Below are 17,726 nucleotides of genomic sequence, written 5' to 3' on the forward strand. Positions count from 1 at the left end.
GGACAGCTGTGGTCCCTTTTAGTTCCCAGGCTCCACACCACTGCTGAATTCCTCTGAGCCGCTGTTTTCCCACTGCTGTACCCCAGGGTCTAGAGCTGTGCTTGGCACATGGTGGCCTCTTGGCAAATCCGCCTCGACTGGGGATGGGCAGCATGGAGAGGGGCAGCAGGGGCTCTCAGGGCTCCAGGGCCCTTTCTGTTTCAGTCTTAGAATGGCCTGGGGGTTGGGGCGGGGGACCAGGGAAGCGGGCGCAGTGTGTCTCCAAGGCTCTCAGCCACCCCACCCCCACCCCGCCATCCCTGCCCGCCTTTACCCCACTGCCACCCCGCCGCCCTGCCACCCCATTCCCACAGCTTCCCTCCCCTCCTCCACCCTCTGATGTTAAGATGTTCACATTCGGTCTCACCTCGGTTGTCTTAAGTGTCAAAGTCTTAAGCCAAAGAAATAAATCTCTAAGATGACTCATCTCAGGCATCAACAGGAGAGAGGAAGGCCTGTCTTGGGGAGGGGGTGACAATGGGGACTTCAGGGGCACAGAAAATTCCCATGAGACCCAGCTCCCCGGCTCCCAGCCCAGGGGTGCCTTTCTGCTCAACACAGCCCCTCACTGCAGCCAGTCCAGGGGTCAGCGGTCTGCGAGGGCGGCTCCCCAGCTCACCTTCCCAGCTGCCTGGGTGTGGCCTGGGGACCAGGAGCCTGGGCTTCCAGAACAGATGATTTCAATTTAAGGCGGCATCTGGGGAGAATACTGTTCCATTTGCTCGCTTTTCTTAGTCCTCCCTGCAAAACTTGATTCGATCAGCAGTGGATGAGAAAGGCCTGTTCTCATCCACTGAAAGAAAGAAAGGCCTGGGTTCTCATCAGGAAGAGGGCACTTGTGGGGGTAAAGAAACAGAGGCCGAGCAAACACTGGGTGGCCCTGAGCCCACCACACTCCCTGGTGGTTGACCTTTCATCCCATGTGGGACCCCAGAAAAGGCACGAGAGCACAGGGAGCCCCAATGATGATTACGCCCAGGGACACATACCTGCTCATTGCCTGGTTCCCATTAAACCAGCCTGATCTCTTTAGGCCTTTGTTTATTTTCACGGCTGATGCAACCCAACCAGACTGATGAGTCTGAATCTTTCTTTTTCTTATGTTGTTTCCTGTTTAGTTGAACGTGTTCAATATTTCTGTGCATATTCATCTCTCATCTGATGCTGCCAAAGAGAACCATGGCCCTTATTTCCTCTTCCAAAGCCATGGTCTGGACACGGTTCATCGTCAAAGGGAGAGAATCTTTGGGAAAGATGAAGGGTTTCGGTCCAGCCTCTACACCCTTTTGGAGTTGGACAAGCTGAGTTTCTAAAGTGAAATTGTTGGCTGGACTCGGAGTCCCAGCCCTGGGCCAGAATGAGATGTTCAGGAAAGGTGTTTCTAGGAGGCATGTTGCTCTGAAAATTTCCAAGTCTGGGCTTGAGGATTTGGGATAAAGTGACCCTCCTACCTTTCTCTCTTTCTCTTGGTTTCCTCGGAGATCCCTCTACCAGCCTAGCTCTGGGCCTGGCCAGAAGTAATGGCCCTGGGTTTGGAAACATCCCCAAGTATAATCTCCTCCAAGGGTTTTACCCTTCACTTGGAACTCCACTGGGCCTTTTAAAGTAGATTGAATCCATATGTTTCTGATTCATTTACACTTAACTCATCAGAATGTTCCCTTTTTTATGAGTGATTTGTTGTCTTAAGATGCCTTTTGTAGTCTTGTTTATAAGCATTTCTTTTACCCTTAGAAACAAGATACCATGTCTTGTTAAAGCATGGGGGTAGGGGCAGTGGTGGTAAAAATATAACTTCAGGTCTGAGTTTTGGTTCACAAGAGGAAATGCAGTGTTTCAGCAGAGCTCTTTGGTTGGTCAAAAGATTTCTGTGTTTGCTCAGAGCATGAGATGGGCAGTGGCTCTCCACACCCCTCCTCCTAGGTTGGAAACTTAGTGAGTGCTTCTCTGAGCACCAGTGTAACACTAGGCAAATTGCTTCATGTCTTTTCTCCTCAAATCCTTCATCTGTAAAATGGGGCTGCTAATACTCCCTGCCTCACAGGGCTGTCGTGGTAATAATGTGTTGAGGCTGTTGCAAAAGCATGAGTCATACAGAATTAGCAAGAGTTCCTTTAAACAGTGCCAAGCCCATGCATTGCTCTATCCTTTCCTTCATATGCCACCCCTCTAGTCCACTTTAACTCCAATTAAGCCTCCAGGACTGAGTTCAAACATCACCTGTTCTAAGACCTTCTCTGCTCACCAGCCTTGATCGTCAGTTTCTCCTCCGTGTCCCTGCACACGTCTTACACACTTCTCTGTTGTCAGTCTCCTCGCTTGTTGGCTTTTTGTTTATGTAACCTGACTACCCCATTTGGAAACTGGCATCTCCTTGAGGGCAGGAAAGTGATATTCATCTTGGTTTTCCAAAGCCCAGGACAGAGTCTGACCCATAGGAGGTGCTCAACAATAGTTTGAAATTAAGGAGATAAAAACAGAAAAGGGGACACAATGCTGCCCATTCTTTTTGTACTCAGGATGAATCTGGTTAACTGTACGTGGCTTTATAAGGAAGGAGACTGATGGAGTGGTACAGTGACCACAGGGTCTTCAGCATAATGTGGGCTGGGTGTGGCAAGGGAGAGAAAGGGACCAGAGGAGACTTGGGATCTGAGCCACAGAGGCAGAGCAAGTTCTGTGGAGAAGGTGAAGAGTTCATTTTGGGATGTGTGGAACGCAACACTCAGGTGAAAATATCTTGCAAAATGTGGAAGTGTGGGCTGGGGAAAGTTTGGATCTATAGATGTTGAAACACTGAAGGGACTTCTGAAGTTAGGGTAGGTCATACCACAGGGGAAGTGTGGTCTCTTTGAGACCTTGGAACATAAACTATCAGCCACTAACATTTTTTATTTTTCTAGATATTTAGAGTATAAAGTTAGGTCATTCATTAGAGGTCTTTCTACATCATTTACAGCTATAAATTTCCCTCTTAGCACTTCTTTCACTGCATCCCGTAAGTTCTGATATGTTGTGTTTTCATTTTCACTTGTCTCAAGATATTTTACAGTTTCCCTTGTGCTTTTTTCTTTGACTCATTGGTTGTTGAAGAGAGTGTTGTTTAATTTCCACATATTTGTGGATTTTCCAGTTTCCCTTCTGCAACTGATTTCTAGTTTCATTCCATTGTGGTTGGAAAAGACACTTTGTATGCTTTCAATTTTTGAAAATCTGTTAAGACTTGTTTTGTGGCCTAACATATGGTCTATCCTGGACAATTTTCCATATGCAGTTGAGAGAAATGTGTATTGTGCTGTTGTTGGGTGGAGTGTTCTGAATATGTCTGTTAGGTGCAGCTGGTTTCTAGGTTTGTTCAAGTCTTCAATTTCCTTATGGACCTTCTGTCTGGTTGTTTTATCAGTTACTGAAAGGGGATATTGTAGTCTCCTACTGTTATACAGTAGTGTTTCTATCAGTGTTTGCTTCATATATTTGGAGCTCTGATTCCTGTTGCGTATATGTTTATACTTGTTATAGCTTCTTGGTGAATTGACCCTTTTATCAATATATCATGTCCTTCTTTACCTTTTGTAATAGCTTTAGACTTAAAGTATATTGTGTCTGGTTTTTGTATAGCCACCTCAGCTCTCCTTTTGTTACTATTTGCATGGAATAGCTTTTTCCATCTTTCACTTTCAATCTATATGTGTCCTTAGATCTAAAGTAAGTTTCTTATAGGCAGCATAAAGGTAGATCATGCTTTTTTATCCATTCTGCCAGTGTTTGTCTTTTGATTGCAAATTTTAAACTATTTACATTTAAAGTAAGTAGTAATAAGGAAAGACTTATGCCATTTTGTTAGTTTTCTGTATGTCTTATAGCCTTTTTTCCTTCATATCCTCTATTACTGCCTTCCTTTGTGTTTAGTTGTGGGTTTTTTTGTTTTTTGTTTGTTTGTTGTTTGTAGTGACATGTTTTGATTTCCTTCCTATTTCCTTTTGTGTATATTCTATGTGGGTTTTCTTGGTGGTTATCATGGGGATTATATATAACCATCCTAAAGTTATAACAATCTATTTTGAATTGATACCAGCTTAACTTCAATTACATACAAAAACTCTACTCCTTTACAATTCCATTTGACCCCAACTTTATGTTATTGATGCCACAAATTACATCTTTATATCTTGTATACCAATTAACATAGATTTATAATTATTTTTATGCATTTCTCTTTTAAATTCTGTTGAAAATAAAAAGTGAAATTATAAAGCAAAATTAGAATAGTACTCACTTTTATATTTGTCCCTGCATTTACCTTTACCAGAGGTCTGTATCTTCCTAGGGCTGTGAGTAGCATTATAGCATCCTTGCATTTCAACCTGAAGGAGTCCCTGCAGCGTTTCCTGTAGGGCACAACCAGTGGTAATGAATTCCCTGTTTTTGCTTATCTGGGAGTATCTTAACTTCTCCCTCATTTTTGAAGGACAGTGTTGCTGAATATAGAACTCTCACCTGACAATTTTTTTCCTTCAGCACTTTAAATATATCATCCCATTGTCTCCTGGTCTCCGAGTGTTCCAATAAGAAATTTGGCCGATAATCTTACAGGGTATCCTTTGTACATGATGAGTAACTTTCCTCTTGCTGCTTCAAGATTTTTATCTTTGTCTTTCAACAGATTAATTATAACGTGTCTCAGTGTGGGTCTTTTTGGTTTTATCCTGCTTGGAATTCATTGAGTTTTTTGAATTCGTAGATTCATGCCTTTCCTTAAATTTGAGAAGTTTTCAGCCATTATTTCATCAAATAAGCTCTCTGATCCTTTTTCTCTTCTCCTTCTGGGACTTCCATAATGCATATATTGGTCTGCCTGATGAGGTTTTGTAAGTTTCGTAGGCTCTGTTCATTTTTCTTTATTCTTTTTTCTTTCTGCTCCTCAAACTTAATAATTGCAAATGTCCTGTCTTTGGGTTCATTGATTTTTTTCTTCTTCCTGTTCAAGTCTCTTGCTGAGCCCCTCTAGTGAATTTTTCAGTTTAGTTACAGATATCCCACACTTTTTGAAAGTTTGCTTTATGCCACTTCAGTTTTACAAAAGACCTATATTAGTAATTGTTTTTACTAACCAAAAGAAATCAGAAGAAAAAAATGAAAATAGCATTCAGCATTTGTTTTGCAGTGAGCCATTTTAGAGACAGTACTTCCTCAGGAACTAGACTCAGTATCTCAGCATCAAGTCACCATAGTTTTGAACTCTGTCTGTGAGCATCTATGCTTTATCCTGATTTATTTTGTGCATCCATTAGCTGCATGTATCCTAAGGTAATTTCTTATTTACTTTATGCCATTTTGGCTTACAAAAAGTTTCACAGAAATGCTGTACTTTCAGAGAGTGGGAAAAACCTTATTGTACTTTTCAGTTTCAGAATTTCTGTTTGGTTCCTTTATGTAATTTCTATATTCTCATTTTGTTCATATATTGTTTCCTGATTCCTTTCAGTTCTTTGCCCATGCTTTCCTTTAGCTCTTTAAGAATATTTTAGATGAGTATTTTCTCACAGATACAAAGAACAGATTGATGGTTGCCAGGGGCAATGGAGAAATGGGTAAAGGTGGTCAAATGTACTTCTAGTTATAAAATAAATAAGTCCTGATGATGTAATGTACAACATGGTGACTAGAGTTAATAATACTGTATAGTATATTTGAAAGTTAAGATCTTAAAAGTTCTCACAAGAAAAATAATATAACTCTGTCTGGTGATGGATGTTAACTAGAGTTACTGTGGTGATGATTTTGCAATATATACATATATCAAATCATTATGTTGTACACCTGAAACTAATGTACTGTTATATGTCAATCATGTCTCAATATCAAATCAAATCAAATCTTTGGTACACACATTGAATTTCCTTACTAAAATCTGAGAAATTCTGAATTCCAAAACACAGTTGGTTCCGAGAATCAGATAAAGGATGTGAATATGTGTTAAAAGCAGTTGTCTCTGAGTACTGGGACATATACTTTATTTATACTTTTTGCATTTTCAATACTTTCTATATAGTACATATATTATTTTAAAAATTATAAAAATATCTTAACAAAGTACATATTCATTGCAGATATCACAGGACATCTGCTACCCATATTCTTTTAACAATTAATCCAGTTAGTTTCTTTAATATTGAAAGAAAGATAATACAGTTCTCCAAAAATTATAGAATCATCAGGCTTTTCACCAACAGGAATTTTCTTCCACTTTAATTATTCCAGACAAGGATGGGGTATTGCCTCTGAATTTCTCTCCCACAGCCATTCATTTCCTTTAAGGAATAACTGGAAGCCAGCAGGCTTGTTTTAGAAGGAATTCACATGTCAGGTGACAGTGATTTTCAAACTTTTCTGCCAAATGGAATAGAATGAACAGGTATTCCCAGGGGCTTAAGAGCACAAACCCTGTCCGCTCCGTTCTCTTCTGTAACCTAGTTGTTACAGAACCTGGCAGGAGTGAGCAAATGGGTGAAAAAATGAATAAGCCAATAACTAATTTTCTCTATAGAGCATTGTGCAAAAATAATTCTACTTGCCGTACTTTAAGGATCAAAGAAACTCCTCATAGAAACACATAACTTACTTACATGTCTCTTTGGAAGTTAATCAGTAACTCCTAGAACCAGTAATTTTCTCAGTGGTCAACCTAGTTAAAAAAAAAAAAAAGACAATTGTTTGAAGTCTTTGTCTTGTATCCAATGTTTGTATTGCTTCAGGGATGGTCTCTGCCATTTAATTTTTTTCCTTTGAATGGGCCATGTTTTACCGTTTCTTACATGTTTTATTGTATGCTTGTGATTTTCTTTTGTTGAAAACTGAGCATTTGAAAAAACAGCTACCTCTCCCAGTGCAGACTGGCTCTGTGCTGGGGAAATCCTTAAGCAATTAGCCAGGCATGTTCTGAGCCTCTGCATCAGCTCACAGAGAAAGCTTAGGGCCTTCTCAGGTCTTTTCTGAGCATGTGTCTTGCATGGGCCTGTGTGTGGCTTTTCAATTACCCCATATACACAGTTGCTTATAAATGTCTTAACTGCACAGAGTCTCACCTCAGTTTCTCCTTGGGGCCTTAGATGGTTTACTGTGTGTCTCCACCCATAATCCTTTGTCCCAGACACCTGCAGGTCTGTAGTTTCCCTGCAGCTTTCCTGAGCAGTGCCAGGTGCTTCACTCTGCCTCAGATCTGAATTAGGTGAAACAGAGACCAGTCCTCCAAGCAGCCTCCAGATAGGTTATAACATTGCAAATCTGCTCTGCTCCCTCCTGTTCAAGGGAGGGGACTGGGAACAGCTGTGTCCTCCAAACCAGGCCACACCAGGGAGAGGGCAGGGAAAGGACAAGCAAAAGTACCACAGAATTTCCTACTGTTTTGAGGGCGGCAATTTCTTTGAATGTGGCATTTTCTTTTTTTTTTTTTAACATCTTTATTGGAGTATAATTGCTTTACAATGGTGTGTTAGTTTCTGCTTTATAACAAAGTGAATCAGCTATACGTATACATATATCCCCATATCCCCTCCCTCTTGCATCTCCCTCCCGCCCTCCCTATCCCACCCCTCTAGGTGGTCACAAAGCACCGAGCTGATCTCCCTGTGCTATGCGGCTGCTTCCCACTAGCTATCTGTTTTACATTTGGTTGTATTTATAAGTCCGTGCCACTCTCTCACTTCGTCCCAGCTTACCCTTCCCCCTTCCCATGTCCTCAAGTCCATTCTCTACATCTGTGTCTTTATTCCCGTCGTCCTGCCCCTAGGTTCTTCAGACCGATTTTTTTTTTTTTTTTTTAGATTCCATATATATGTGTTAGCATACAGTATTTGTTTTTCTCTTGGTTGCTGTAGACCTTGGATTGTTTTTCCATAACTCATATAAGGTTATTTTATCCAATTTTTGGTTGTTTTTTTTTTTTGATGTCTCCATGAGGAAATAAGGGAGTTTCCTAGTCTGCCATTTATTTTGCTGGTTTTTCTCTCCATTATTATTTTTATGACTCCTTTTCACCCCCTGGCTGACGCATATCCCTGACAGACCAAAAGGAAGGCAGATGAGGGTCACATGTGTGATACCAGATGAGTTTCTCCCATGGGTAGTATCTCTGCTACTTAGGAGCAACAAGCTATGAGAAACAGAGGCCTTGGGAAGGCTAGCTCTTCCCATCCCAACCACTATTCCCAAATATCAAACAACTCTATCCTGGTATAACTGGACCAGGTGGTGATTCTTCCATGGTTGATCCAATGTGTGTCTCATTTTAGACAAGCAGCTCTGGAAAGACTCAGTTTCCCTGAAAGCAAAGTTGGACACAGGGGCATCCACGTAAATAGTTTATTTGGGAGGTGATTCCACGTTGCAGAAATGAGGATGGGAGAGGGTGATAAACAGAAGAAAAAGCCAATATGAGAAAGTTCTGTGGACACTGGGGGCTCAATTCTGTTGGACTTCCCAAGAAGTAGACAGAGCCATTCAAGCCCAGGAATTGCCCACAGGAAGGCTGGGGAGCCAGAGTACTTATTAATTGTAAAACGTTGTTCTTGGGGACACTAAATCTTTCCTCTGAGCTACGTATCCTGCATTTCCTGGGCTCCCGTCTATTTCTGAGGTATTACCCAGCCCGTAAGGCAGCAGTGGACTCTGCCATTGGTCAAGGGTGTCTGTGACTTGGCTCAGGTGGTACTCCGTGAAAACTGAGGATGCTGGTGGGGGTTGGGCAGGGTCAAAGGTGTCTGCAACATGGCAGTCATGCTACAGCCTCATAAGTATGTATGTTTGTTGTTCTGTCAAGCAGAACTCAACAGAGCAAATGCAGCATCTCACTTCTCCTCTAGCTCCTTGCTCTTTCCCTTCTCTCCTTTATCCTTGTCAAATTTCACCCATTAAAAAAGGTGTCAGTACCATAATATAGAGAAGCGAACCCTATGCTTTTCCAAGCCACTGGTGATATACAAGTTTTCCCTTTGTTTTCGTAGTTTCCTAGTGGCTGGTAATCAGAGATATACATCTCAATCCCAGAGGAAAATCCTTAGTGTATTCTTAGACTTTCCAAGGTGACTTTCTGGGTGTTGAGGAAGCAGGGGATCAGGGGTTCCCCAACAGCTATGGGTCTGACTAGTGACCCTGCACTGGTCTCTATTGGCTTCTATATGGGAAATGCAGCACAAAGGAGGTGCCCAACAGCCCTGCGTGTGATCTGCAGGCATTCATTCTCTTCTCCCTTAGGATTTCTTTCGGCTGAACAGTGGGCTCTCTGGCCTCTGCAGCTAGAGAACATCACTAACATAACATAAACGCTGGGGAGCTGCTGGGAGCTGGAGACGGTTCACGCTGAAGAGCCGTGTGAGGTTTGACCTTTAGGGAGAAGCAACACCAAATCCCACCACCACAGGCTGCTTTGCGTTTGGATTTAGCGCACATGAGGCATAATAACAATTCGACAGATGTATTTGGAGGGGAAGGAAATTAAAAAGGCGTTTCATTTGGAGTAAGGAGAGGGGGTAAAGAGAGAAGAAATTCTGTGAATGACAGCAGAGAGAACCTCTTCTAGACCTGCCAGAGGTATGAACCATCAGGAATCATCAGCTCTATGAGAGGAGGGGCTTTCACTCTTACTTATGTGATTCTGTACTAAGTAATCCACGACTAGAACACAAAACACCCTGCGGTTGCACAACTGTGGCTGTGTGAAAGGAGAGGGTTAGGAGGAGAGGCTCTGTTCTTGAGACAGCTGGGGACACTGGGTCAGAGAGTCTGGGATGGTTGCTGGAGTTGGACATTTAGCGGTAAATATCTAGGCTAAGATGTTCTGGGAAAGGTTGTCAAGACATGGGGCTTTAAATCTTGGGAGAAGATTTTTTTTGTAAGTTCACTTCAAATTCCCTAGAAACTGCTTATTTCACGATAATAAAAGGAACAAAAATCATCTACATGAAAACATTAATCACAGGAGGTTGAAAACGCAAACACACTGTGGCTGCAGACAACTGCAAATAAATTTTGGTTGCCTTCCTTAAGCAATGCCAGCTGTGGGTTTGCTTTCTCAAACCAAGATGGACTCTGTGAGGAGAAAGGAGAGGTAAGGGTTTCTCCACCAAAGACCCTATGTGTGTCTGGGGTAAGACAACTATATTCTATTACTTTCCTCCTCGAATCACTATTGTAATTTGAGGCTTACAGTAGTGGTGTAATGAATGTTTGTTCAACTAAATATCTCAATAGCCCAAAGTCTACTTGGATTAAGCAAATTAAAACGACTGAAGCTTTCCCACCCATTGTGTTCAGAGATAGTTTTTAAGAGAAGTTGATCAAAAGGCTTCAGACGGTGAAGGTGTATGTTTTACGGCACAGCGTAGTGATAGAAAGCATGAGCTTTGGTGTCAGATCTGAGTTTCTGGTTCTGATCTCGGAGAGACAGCAATGAGTGGTGGCGTGAAGTGAGATCTTAGTTCCCTGCCCAGGAATTCAACCTGGGTAGCCGGGATGAAAACCAGGAATCCTCGCCACCAGATCCCGTGGCTTTTGCCCCTAGTGAAAAATGCATTTCTCACGGAGACGGAAACTATAAAACAGGTACAAAGTTTATTATTAAAGACATAGCACAACAACAAGTGGGAGAGCACACAGAGAAACTGTTTAGTTAAGACAGAAGCAAGGCAGAGATGCACACCGGAGAGAAAGGGTGTGGGCGTCCTCCCTAATGAGGAGCGCAGTAAAGAGACTGTTAAGTCATTTATATAGGGCAGTTCTTCCGGGTCTTTGTTTACCTTTGGCCAATTACCTTTGGTTTCTTTTTCCACACCTGACCTGTCTTTCTGCGCATGTGCAATGTCTCCCTTGCCCCAAGGATGGGAAATATATGACCACTTGATCCTTTACTCAAACAGGGTTTAGCCCCTCTCTGTCCCTGCCATGACTGTTATCTTAAGGCATCTACAGGAGACAAATCCTGGCTGTTTACCCTGTCTCTGTCATTGCTTCCATCTCGGAGAGCAAACAGGAGGCTGGTCATAAATGCCTAACCTGGAGCCTACCTATCTCCTGTCTCAGGAAATGCAAACAGGAGGCTAATTGTAAGTGTCCAGTCTGAAGCCCACATTTTTCCTGCCTTGGTTCCACCATTTATTAGTTTCTCGACTGTGGGAAAATTGTTCAGCCTCTTTAAAGCTTAGTTTCATCAATTATAAAATGGATACAATAACTGTATGTACCCTAAGGAATTACGAAGATTAAATGAGAGAATTTCTTGTAGAATACTTAGCACAGTATTGTGCACAGAGAGCACGCTCGGTGTTCCTTGTAGTTGGTCATCAATATCCTCCTCTTTTTTTCCTCCTCACCTAGAACAAGGATGAGTAAACTATGGCCTATGGCCAGTTTTTGTAAATAAAGTTTTATTGGAACACAGCCATGTCCATTTGTTTACATATTTCCTAGGGCAGGTTTCACCCTACAGGGCAGAGTTGAGTAATTGTACAGAGACTGTATGGCTGGGAAAGTCTAAAATATTTACTATCTGACCCTTTGCAGAAAAGATTTGTTGACCCCTGCTCTAGAAGCGTGAAAATCTGGGGAAGTGTTCATGCTGTTCTTGATCTTAATTTACCAGGATAACTTTGATTGGAAGAGACTAGATGAATGAGCCCATAAAGCAACAGAATATTATGTTTACTTCATAGGTTTCCAAAACATACTAAGGGGCAGAGATGAAGAAATGCTAAGAGGAAAAACAGAGATAGAATTTTTGGCTTAAAAGAAAAGGCACAGAAGCAAGCAGAGAAATCCTACTGACTTAGGGGATAATTGTTTCCATGGGCATTGAGCGTGTCTTAAGTTATTTTATTAAGAGAGAAATTCCTGTTTCTGAGTCCATAGATGTAATATGGAGAAAGTCATAAGGCATGTATATCATGGAAGTATTTGCACATAATAACAGATATGGTATTTGTTCCCAGTAATTTTTTTTTCCTTTAAATCTGACAGTCAAATACAGAGTACAGTGGAATTCCTGGTCTTCTAAAATTCTCTTTTTAGACTCGTAGATGAGAAAATCATCTTAAAACTCACTTGGAAGAAAGGAGTGACTGAAGTTGGAAACTTAGTAACATATTGGAAAGAACCTAAAAAGGACCAAAAACAATACCTGAAAGATTAGATAAAAACTGCTCTAGGGGGCTTCCCTGGTGGCACAGTGGTTGAGAGTCCGCCTGCCGATGCAGGGGACATGGGTTCGTGCCCCGGTCCGGGAAGATCCCACATGCCGCGGAGCGGCTGGGCCCATGAGCCATGGCTGCTGAGCCTGCATGTCCGGAGCCTGTGCTCTGCAACGGGAGAGGCCACAGCAGTGAGAGGCCCACGTACCGCAAAAAAACAAACAAAAAAAACTGCTCTAGGAAGATCAGCTGAAAGAGGGGGAGAAACAGAAGGGGCTTTCCCAGGGAGCGGGGTGTCTCTAAAGAAGAGACCCAGGCCAGGGGAGACCACAGGGCAGGGTTAGGGTTAAGATCAAGAAACTGGCCAGCCTCAGCCTGGGAGCCAGGATCCCTTCTGAGGCGAACGCCCGTCTTCCGGCCCAAGGTGCTGTGTTAGATGACCTTCTTGTTTCCCGTTGATCATCCAGAAGGAATGATGGACAACCATCGGTGCCCTGAAGTTTTGCTCATCTCTTTTCAAACTACCCTACGTAATCCTAGGACTGCACGGGGACACACTCTGTGGGCACATGGTGATTGCTGGGAAGTCGTTAAGAAACTGGTGTCCAGAAGTTCCCGAGTGTTTCTCTTTGTCTCTTAGATTGTAATCGTGATCACTGAGAACAGTGCCTGCAGAGCACGGGCTTAATTCATGATAGCTATTTTTATTTTCATTGTTGAAACCCAACTAGAAACTTTGGTTTTTGCTGTTTCATAAAGAAATGCTGTTTCTTTACAACGAACAAGCAAAAAGGAGTCTGTCTGAAAAGTCAGTGTAGTTTTCAGATTCTCACCCTTAGAAAGTCCTAATCTTAAACGCCCCCTTTTCCTCAATCTGTGATAAACACCTCATCTGGCAATTGGCAGAAGGAGCCACTGCCCAGGACCATTCACGAGCTACACATGTACAACCCCAATCTGCTTTTTGTTTCTAATTCTTGAATGAATGTCCTAAAATTCCCCATATGATAAAGTCCCTCTACCAGCTCTTTCTTTCCCAGGAACTCTATGATTGCTCTTTTGTAGATTTGCAGGATAAGAGAAATTTGAACATTTAAATAATAATATATTTTAAAAGGCATAATGGGGTTAGTTTAGGGAAAACAACCCGTCTCACATCATGTGCAGAAGAAATCAATATGTTTTGGAGTTCATTGGGGAACCAGAGAATACTTGATTTTATGAGAGTATTAAGGTTTCACTGAATTACGTCTTTGTTCAAAGCAATTGGGTTCATCTACTGAAATGGGAAGTTTAACTCAGTGATCTTTGGGTAAAATAGTAAAATTTAAACCATGATGAGAATCTTTGTATGAATCGGTTCTTTTAACAAAGACTCTGTTGGGCCAGATTTTCGATGTTCCGTGGAGATGAGGTTGGTGGTGGCTATTGACGGCCTCTACAAGTAGCCAAGGCAAGCACGCCCAGTGCCCTTAAGTGGCCCCAGCACGTTGGAATAACTAGTGGAAGAGGATGCAGGAACACCAGGTCTTACTTATTAGGGGTTTGCCCCTAAGAGTTGAAGCTCCCAAACATCTCTAGACTTCAATTTCGTCATCTGTTAAAATAAGTATACAAACCTACTGGTGATCCCAAAATGCTGCTCTGAGGTCAAGCTAGTTACTTAAAACTCTCCAGGAGAGATTGTTAAGAAAAGACACCTCTTAGCATAAATCTGGAAACAACTGAACTGTCCATCAGTAGGGGGCTGGTTAAGTAAGCTGTGGTAGATCCAACCCTAAGTGCCTTTTAAGAAGCGTGAAGCAGACCTGCATGGTTGGTGTAGAAATATCCCTCAGTAATGCTATCAAGTGAAAAAAGTGAAGTGCAGAGCAACATGTGTGGTGAATTCCTCTTGTGTAGGTGAAAATGCAGAGATGGGGCATTGACTTGTTTTCTGTTTTTGTTTATTGAAGGATGTACAAGAAACTGTAAATTTATCTTTGTAAACTAACTGCTCTGCACATTTCAGGGATTATTAGTAATAACAATGATAATGTTATCAGTTAAGGATGTGTTCTGATGCCTTGTTTCCTTTGTGCCCTTCAACTTGTATCTATTACTATGTGATCACAAGCAGCTAACTTGGAGTTGTGGGAAAAACACTGCATGAACCGCGTCGACCTGCGTTTAAATCATCTACTAGTGAGTGATCTTGTGCAAGTAACTTCCCTTCTCTGGAGCTCAGTGTTCTCATCTTTTAAATGGGGTGGCTGGATGAGCAATCAAATGTGGGGCTTCTATTTTAACTTGCACGTGGTGTTTATCACCTATCTTGGAGACACAGACTCACAGAAACACACTCAAACAGAAAAACGAGAAACGATCATGAACTGAGTCTCAGCAAATACTTGTGAGCACTTCCTTTGCTAGAACTTTTCTGTGGAGAATAGAGAGGAAATAACTGTCCTGGAGAAACTCTATGATCTCGTGTGAGAGAAAAAACATACTTGCATGAAATAAACAGCAAATAACATGCAGCCGCATAGGAACAACCCTGGATTTGTTTCTCTCATTGTATGGGGCTCACTTGAAATATTACTCACCTGAAACTCAGGAAAACCAGGCTTAGCAGTGAACGTCAAACCCGAGTCCCTTGACCACACTTGCACTGATCTGTAAAATAAAGGATGAGGTGGATGGTCACTAAGTTCCTTGGCAGTGATGACATCTATGACTGTGCCGTCTCCGAGAGCAGGTCCAAACTGAGGAATTGCTTTTCCCTGACACCACATTCAGTAGAGTCCCCATTTCCAATTTAGGGCTCTGACAACCCCATATAACTGCTGTGTGCAAAATCCCCCAAAGATAAAGTCTAAGAGCAGAGGCCCTCCCTGAGTCAGTCCCATTGTTTCTCTTGGGTCCACCCTGTCTGCAGTGCATCGGAGGGGACTGAACTGGGGCACCCAGGTGGCTGTCCGGCGGCCCAGTCACAAAGGCCCCAGTTAGCAGGGGGACCAGCACAGGACAGGGGCTCTGGGCGGGTCAGACTTGACGCCTATCTTGACCCCATTGGCAGCCGGAGTCTGATAAAGACGTGATTGAGCTGAGGATTTCTTCTTGACAGCTTAACGGATGGCTGTAATTAGGGGGCCTGCACGGAGGGTGTGGAGACACAGACTCCATTGTTGGGAGGCTAAACGCTAGAAAGGTCAAGGCCAAAATGTGGTATGAAAGAAGCTCAAGGTTTTCCAATATGGGTTGACTGGGCACGACCGAGTACACGGCTTCCTGTTGGTTCCTGGCCCCAGGATTGTCCTCGATGGTGGGTCTCTGCACTGGAGCTTCGATCCTTCAAGTTGTGACCCCAGAGACCAGCACCATGAAGGTGGAGTCTGAGAGGTTATCCGTGGAAGATCTCAGAAAGCACTGGACTTTCTCTCCTTCTCTGAGAACCATTTCCCCAAGAATAATAATCATGAGGATGACAGCAATAACCAAAGCACATGCATAGATTTCTAATGTTACATTTAATCAATATTTGTTAGGTCAGTTTATGCCTTGTTGTCAAAATGATGATTAACGAAAGTGGCTTTAAGCCCAAGACAGTTTCTGAGACTTCTTAGGCCTTTTTCTTAGAAGCTAGAAGTCACAGCATGCCAGCCATAACAAGATCCAACTTACGACGATAAAAAATACAGTGAGTTAAACAAAAAAAAAATACAGTGAGTAATGGCAGTAACGTCCTCATAGAGGAAAACAACAGCTCATGATTTGGACATAAACCCAGGGAGTCAGTGAAACTCCCAGCCCTGGAGGGGTTACAGGCTGGACCTGGAAATATCCTTACCTGTCTCAGCACTAGTGAGTTCATTTCCTGGTGAAGTTGGTAAAGTAGACATCTCCGAGGAGGTTCAATAATCAAAGAATTAGATAATCCCAAGGTTGGAAGGGACTTGGGAGGCCACAGAGTCCAAAGCTTGAATTGTGTCTCTAATAGTCCTGCCAAGTAGCTGACCCTCCTCTGCTGTAAGGATTCTGGCGTTCCGAAGCTCTACCTATTTACATAGCCAATTCCAATTTGGGCAGCCATGAGTTTTGAAAACATTTCTTAATATTGGGCTAAAAGCTGTTTCTTTCTACCTTCCACTGATCAGACCTGCTGTACCCCTTGGAGTTACGTAGAACACGGCTAAGTCCCTCCTGTATATATAAACAAGACTGCCTATATGATTTGCGGGGCTAAATGCAAAATGAAGAGTCGGGCCCCTCTGTTAAAAATTGTTAAGAATTTCAAGGTGGTGCCCACAGAGCATTGAGCCCCGCATGGATGGACAGGTGAGCACACCTGTACGTAACTGTCTTGTTTCGATTCTGAATGACTGGACGTGGCAGAGTGAAAACAGAGGGAACATTTTTCCTCCACTTTGTGTTAAATTCTTTCTCAATTCCTTCTTCCCTCCTGCAGATCCTGTAGAATATTCAGGTCATTTTCAGGTATCAAAAAGTCCAGTGCTGGCTTTTATCAAACTCCAAACTCTCCTCTGATCGCTGCCCTTGCCTCCCCTGCCAGGCCTGGGGGCTGGGAAGCCTGCAGAGACCCGTCCCCCTCACTGGTCTTTCTGTCCTTCCCACGATTCTTGTTGCATCAGCTTTTGGGGGGCGCAAGGTGGTGGCAGAAGGGCCTTCCTTACGTGATGGGTACAGGTGTGATGGGGCAGCAGCGCCCTCTATGCTGAGGACCCAAGGCTGCCTCTTCCTCTCATGGGGCTTTTATAGATTCTTTGAGCCCCTCCCACTTGGCATGTTCAACTGCTGTTTTCTGGTGTGGGTGTCGCCTGCCTTTGCTGGCTGCTCACAACATCCTCCTAGCCTGTGGCTGGTAGCTCACCTCAGTCCTCTTCTGCTGAGGTCACCCACCCTGCACCCCAGCTTCGGTGGCCCCCTTGGATAGAAAGGTTTTCAAGCTGCTTCATGGCTGGTCTCTCCCCTGGGGCTCGTAGTTGGACCTTGGGAAGCAGGTCTTTGTGTCCCGCCTCTGGTATCGCTGCTGAGGTCCATGCAGCTTCCTCTTCATTCGGCCAACACAGCCCTCACACCCCCAAGCCAGAGACGGCCTTTTTCCTTCAGACTTTCTTTCACGCTCTTCCCTAATCCAAGGGACGTGTGTCAAAGCCACTGGGAGCTTCTTTAAAGCTCATCTCAGTTGACCTGAGCAGCGGAGAGTTAGGAGGGCACTTGGGCACAAAGCTTTTTTTTTTCAGAGAAACGTCACCTTTATTGCTCCCTCCTAATGGATTCTTAATCTTTCCCATCATCTGGAGGTGGGTGACAGGCTAACGTAAGCAGGAAAAAATCTTGGCCTCACACCTTGCTTTAAATTTGGGGTGCAGACACCCATTGGACAAAGTGTGGGGCTTCAACAGAAACTGAGACCATAAGAGATGTCCCACTTTGACATCCTGTTGCACAAGTAATGCCCTGGGAAGCCCTGGGCTGCTATGGATTGAGGGTGTCCCCCAAATTCAC

At 43.3% G+C, this 17,726-nt stretch overlaps 2 long non-coding RNA genes across 2 annotated transcripts in view; one reads left to right on the forward strand and one right to left on the reverse strand.

Annotated features, from left to right (window-relative positions):
* LOC117196857 (uncharacterized) overlaps positions 1-17,726 on the forward strand; it is a 35,030-nt gene that overhangs the window by 2,797 nt on the left and 14,507 nt on the right. The gene's annotated exons all lie outside the window — the stretch shown is intronic.
* On the reverse strand, positions 5,822-16,704 carry LOC125965291 (uncharacterized). The gene is made up of 3 exons (XR_007479026.1): positions 16,048-16,704; positions 14,804-14,873; positions 5,822-6,724 (listed from the first exon to the last, which is right to left on the reverse strand). It is a non-coding gene; the product is annotated as an uncharacterized LOC125965291 (long non-coding RNA).

The sequence above is a fragment of the Orcinus orca genome, chromosome 8 (genome assembly GCF_937001465.1).
Source record: "Orcinus orca chromosome 8, mOrcOrc1.1, whole genome shotgun sequence".
In the NCBI taxonomy this organism is placed as follows: domain Eukaryota; kingdom Metazoa; phylum Chordata; class Mammalia; order Artiodactyla; family Delphinidae; genus Orcinus; species Orcinus orca.